We start from the raw sequence: 5,365 nt of genomic DNA, 5'->3' as shown, positions 1-5,365 counted from the left end.
GTTAGGCGAGGTTCCCGTTAGGCTGATTAGCGAACTAGGATCAAAAAGTAAGGAAGCTCTGTGGGAAGCAGTAGAAAAAGGCTTGCAAGATAGGCGAATACCAGACAGCCGGAGACAAAGTAGAATGAATTTAATGTATAAAGATAACGGAGAAAAGAATTGAATTCACCCATATAGACCGTTGACCATTATATCGGCAATATACACGTTAGCAATACAGGTAATTAAATTACAAGTGCAAACATGGGCAGAGAATGTTATGGGAGAACTTCAGAACGGGTTCAGAATAGGAGTCTGGTTGATAACTTATTTGTTCTTATTCAGTGTATTGAAATATCCAAAGAGAGGAGACTGTCTTATGTGGCTTTTTTAGATATTACCGGAGCGTATGACAACGTAGACCACAAAATTTTGTGGGATATTCTGGAAGGCATAGGCAACGACCTTATATAGCTTTGACAGAGACCTACCTAGAAAATACAGTTTGCGTTGAATGGGGAGGGATGAGGAGCGAGAAGCAAGTTGATATCAACTAGGGACTGCTGTTTGTGATGTACATGGTAAGTATGAAAAGGGCGCTAGAGGGAACCAGCAGAAGCTTGATGTGGGCGTGTTGTTTGAGCATACTTGATGAAAAAAGAGAGCGCTACGAAGACGAGGACGAAAGAACAACATGTACGACAGACAAGGCGCAATTTTGGGAAGCAATTTTGGGTTTTATCTCTCATACAAACAGGTGGTTAAAATAGTAGAGCAGTAGCTTCCAGGTTCGTTTTATGCGGACGACATTGTGTTGCTAGCTAACAAGCGGAGTGTTATGCAGCGCCTGGAGAATATATGTGCACATGAAGGTGAGAATTTAACATTTGAAATTTAGCGTTAGGAAATCAGCTTTTATGGTAAACAGTACTCAATGAAAACAGTGAACAGACAGTATCAATACAGGGCCAGGAAATACCTCGAGTAAAAGAACACAAATACCTCAGTGTACACTAAAAAAAAATCCACGCTTAATCTCACGCTAAACTGTGAGTTTTAGCGTGACGCGCACGTAAGTGAGGCGCGGACAAAGACAATTGCACACGGTAATAACAGGTGTACAATAATGAACAAGTACAAAAGGAAACAAAACAAGATTATACAATATTTATACAATACCCCCAAAAAAGAAAACAACCTACATGCTAACGTGCATAGCACCCAAAGTACTGTTCGACGCATTGAAGAGGTCAAAATTATTGTTTACATGAGCTATATACATATTCGTATAGAGCTACCAATCGCTCCAAAATATTACACAGACGCACGCACGCACGCACGTGCACAGCACACACGCCAAAAGGAAACGGCGACGCGCTCACAGGAAGCGCCTGACAAAAAAAAGGAAAAGTGTGGGGAACCGAGGTCGTATGCGCTGTCGCATCTCCCTCTCCCAGAAGGAATGAAGAGGTTCTTGGAAAGCAGGGACGGGCGATTCTCTCTGTCAGCATCAGCTCCCACCAGCGAGGACGGGGCGAGAAAGCGAAGCGGGACTTTCCTTGCTGTCTATTTTTTCTTCGTCCCGCTCAACGCCGGCTGCCCGCAGGGGCGCAGGCGAGTTCCCGCCAAATGGCGCGGGGGCGCAAGCAGTTGCGTGAGTTGCCGCCAAATGCTAGCTCTGGATGCCAGCTCGTTCCGCGTCTCTTGGTAGACTAGTTGGTGCATTTCTGTTATCATGGACTGCGCATATAAACGCAAACTACACAAAAGTGACATGGACAAGAACAGCGCAAGCCCTTCCCATGCAGTGCAGCCGCCGTATCTCGCCGTTCAAGATATGCGTACTCGTAAGTGGCATTTTAATTTCACGTTGTGTAATGCATGACTGTCTTTTTCAAGTGAACAAAGGTCGCTTTGTATTGTGTAAATGGTTTTGCAACGTATGATAAACTCCTTGTCTTTCGGGCTTATTTTTTCTGACAGGAAGAAAAAAAAAAAGAGGCTTTACATGAGAACGGATCAAGCGTTCGAGAGTTGGGACAGGGAAATGTGAGACGTACTTTCATGTATATATTTCTAATATTATTTTTTCGTCTTTTATTCTCGTTAATTTTTCTCTAGGAAACACTGGAACGACACTGCTTAAATTGAAGCACAGTGTGCGAATGACCTGCTACGCTCGGAACTGTTATCACCATTCGGGAAGAAATTGAGTAAGACGCTTGTCTGGTTATTATTGCGGAAAAGTCATAATTAATTAGAAGTTGCTTTCGTTCCTTCCCACAGATGAAAAAACATAACTGTAAATACCTGTATGATATACGTCTGGTGCATTGCAGGTAAGAATGGATTGTTAGTGGCGCGCTTCACCGCATGTGGACTAGAGTAGATCTAGGAACATCAGACAAGAAGACACGTATGTGAAACCCTGCGGATAGCCCATATGTAAGTTCTTCCTCAATTTTTCTTTTGTTGCATTTTCGTAGTTTACGTGTAATACTTTGTCACCGCGGTCTCGACGTTATGTATACCTATACATTTGTCTCGTGGCAGTCTGCGTGCTATTTTGTTTGTGCAACTATGTGTTGTATTCATTTATCGCGCTGCCTGGATGGTTGTTTTTTTTCACTGATATTCAGACCAAAGTCGGTAAACCTATCCTTCCTGTCCTCATGTTTCCTTGGGCGGCTCTAAAGCGTATCTTAGAGGAATATTTAGCTTCAGATTCCGGCATGGAACAGATGGTGAATGACATGTTGTGTTTTCTTTTTAGAGAAACTATGTATTCATGTTTAATATTGGTTGATTTTCATTTTGTCATTCATACAATACCGCAGCCATATGCCATTCTGTCATAGAACGTTGTTTCTAGATATATTTGTTTTATGTGGTTAAAACATTTAAAACGAGAGCGTTTCTTATTCTGGCCATTATTTTTTACAGACCACGATAACCACGTATTTGGATGTCTGGTTTAACTCTACGTGCGCTGGTTCGTGCAGGTGAACTTTTTTTCCAGATACGGAGGAACGGACACCGGTCGTGCCGTGAGCACTATTCTGCAGGGCATACTTACAAATGAAGCTGCACCCCTAGCTGCACTGCAGTTCAGCTGGAAAGGGTCGCAGGGGAGGAAGCACGCCTTCGTGAAGCTCATGGCCATCACGAATATAAGTAAGAAATATGGCATAACAATCAGCTTTCTAGTGTACGTTGCGAACATCGGTACCAACTGCATGCTTAGTTTTTTTTTTCTTCATTCAAACAAGCTGCTGCTTATTGCATCTTGCTGCGTCCAGTATTAGCATTTTCTTTAATAAAATAATGCCGTAATAAGTGAGTTCTACTTGCGGCGTCCATATTTTGCCACTGCTTTTGAGGAGTTTGTTTTGCTTCACCATATAATATATGCTGTATATGCTGTTTCTGCTTTAACCCATGTATGCTAACAGTTTTCTGCAAAACATAGACCTATCATCGTTGCCATCATGTCAGCAAGTATATGTATCATGCCATAAAGCTTCCCCTCTTGCCTCTCCAGACATTTACCTATTCACCTCCTTGTGCTGCTTGGCGCGCTCCGTGCTCCGGCGCGTTCTTTGTCTCAGCGTTTCAACTCCGCTGTTTCATACAGTGCTCACGGGAAGCAACAAGACCTGTCGTGGTGTAAATAGCCGCGCTACCTATAGACACAGTAGCCACTGTGTAAGCGTGTTTTGCTATGGTTCCGTGTTCAGTTCCCCCTATTGCTAACGACATATAAATTACCAACTATCCGGTACTTACACGATTTGTGTCGTCCAGCCACTCTTCCTGACAGCTTCGATACTGATTTGCACGTCCCTAATATTGCTTTGTTGTTTCTTTAATGTTTCGTGAATATCTGGCTTATGAGCTTTTTGATTGTTTCACTTCTTCAAATGGAATGCGACTCACCAACTGAACTATAAAGCGGGGGCAGCTTTCTTATATGTGCCGCTTTTTTGCAGCATCTGTGAGGAGCACGTTCCCTGACGCTTCACTAGCATCAGTGGCTGGAGTCGCAAAACGCTGGTTGGTTGGAGCAGCTGACAGGGATGGAGGCCGGAATGAAAGAAGGCGCCGTGACCCTTCTTCAAGCCCACCAAATATGAACTAGTGTTTGAAACTTGTGAACGTGTCGGTGTACATATACAATTACAAGAAATAAAGACCTGTATCAGAATCTTTTGCCTGGCATTTATGTGGCATGAAAAGTACAAAAAAGCGTTCGCTTTCGTGTGGTACTTCTATGCCGGCCACCACACAAGCATGATGCATGATGCAAAAGCTACGATTATTCGGGGCGTCAAAAGCAACGTCGGCTTTCAGCACCGGGCCGGTGCAATGCCGACCATTATTGTCGTCAGGGCCATGGCTGGCCCGCGTGTGGCATGCGCTCGGCTGCGTTGGCCAAATAGAATGGCCCTACGGCTGGCCGACTGACTACGTACCTAAAGCCTTGGTAGGCCCTCGTATGGGACGCCGTCGGCCAAGTCGGCCACAGTGGTCGGGCCTACATCGATTGCCGACGATCGGCCGACGTTAGGCCAATGTCAATCCCCAAAGCTGGGCCGCCCTCGGTTGCCGAGGTCGGGCCAACCGTTTTGCAGTCGGCCGGAGACGTCGGGCCGACTTTTTGCCACGGTCTTTTTGTTGCTTGGGTGCTTGTGTTACAACGTACTCCATTTTGACGAGAGCTCCGCGCGGTCAGAGTTGGTCTCAGTCTTTTCGCGAGCACTATGATTCGACTTTGTTGCCTTGTGGACTGCAAACGTAGCGACTGGCAATATGTCAAGCTGTGACATCGTGTCCCTCTGCAGGGCAGCGTACGAGCGAACTGGCTGCTGCGCATCGGACTGCCGCTATCCGATCGGCGTCAGGATTTGCACGTCTGTAGCCGTCACTTTACACCGGAAGATTACTAACGCACTAGCGTTTCGCGAGTCCCGTATTAAGGCAAACGTAAGCGCAAGGGGACAGGGTCTGGCCGCTTGACTGTGCCGTAACGGGATGAGCCGAGGTGAGCAGAAGGGCAAAGGTGAATGGTCTTCATGGTGCATCCACCTGGTGGCATAGAGCTCAACCATACACAGTAGCAGCAACGAAGCGTATTCTTTTTTGCTGCTCGTGCGTATTTTTCACAGGAGTGTAACCATCAACACGTTGTTTTTATAAATGTTTAAAATGTTTTACACTTGGCTAGAGCAATATTAGCGCTTTGTTTGGCTGGTTAAGCGCTGCGCCAACAAGTGTCTGGACCGTGCAGACCGATCAGGCCGCTCACGTACGTCTGCGCCAAAGTTCCTTCATCAGCTTGAGTTTATGCCTCCAGTCATTTGCCGATATGACCAGCTTACCTGTGGTT

General features: G+C 45.5%; 1 long non-coding RNA gene across 7 annotated transcripts; it reads left to right on the top strand.

The window, feature by feature from the left end:
- The first annotated feature begins 404 nt into the window (after nt 1–404).
- LOC129387078 (uncharacterized) lies at nt 405–4,183 on the top strand. 7 transcript variants are annotated; one of them, XR_011892960.1, is made up of 6 exons: nt 421–1,826; nt 1,963–2,028; nt 2,101–2,192; nt 2,266–2,424; nt 2,982–3,153; nt 3,969–4,183. It is a non-coding gene; the product is annotated as an uncharacterized lncRNA (long non-coding RNA). The 7 variants fall into 7 exon arrangements; XR_011892957.1 differs by having other exon boundaries at nt 405–1,826; nt 1,963–2,192; XR_011892961.1 differs by lacking the exon at nt 1,963–2,028 and having other exon boundaries at nt 439–1,826.
- Nucleotides 4,184–5,365: the final 1,182 nt, after the last annotated feature.

Source organism: Dermacentor andersoni, chromosome 2 (genome assembly GCF_023375885.2).
Source record: "Dermacentor andersoni chromosome 2, qqDerAnde1_hic_scaffold, whole genome shotgun sequence".
Lineage (NCBI taxonomy): Eukaryota > Metazoa > Arthropoda > Arachnida > Ixodida > Ixodidae > Dermacentor > Dermacentor andersoni.
The sequence above is the reverse complement of the archived record's forward strand: the minus strand, read 5'-3'. Positions and strand labels throughout refer to the sequence as shown.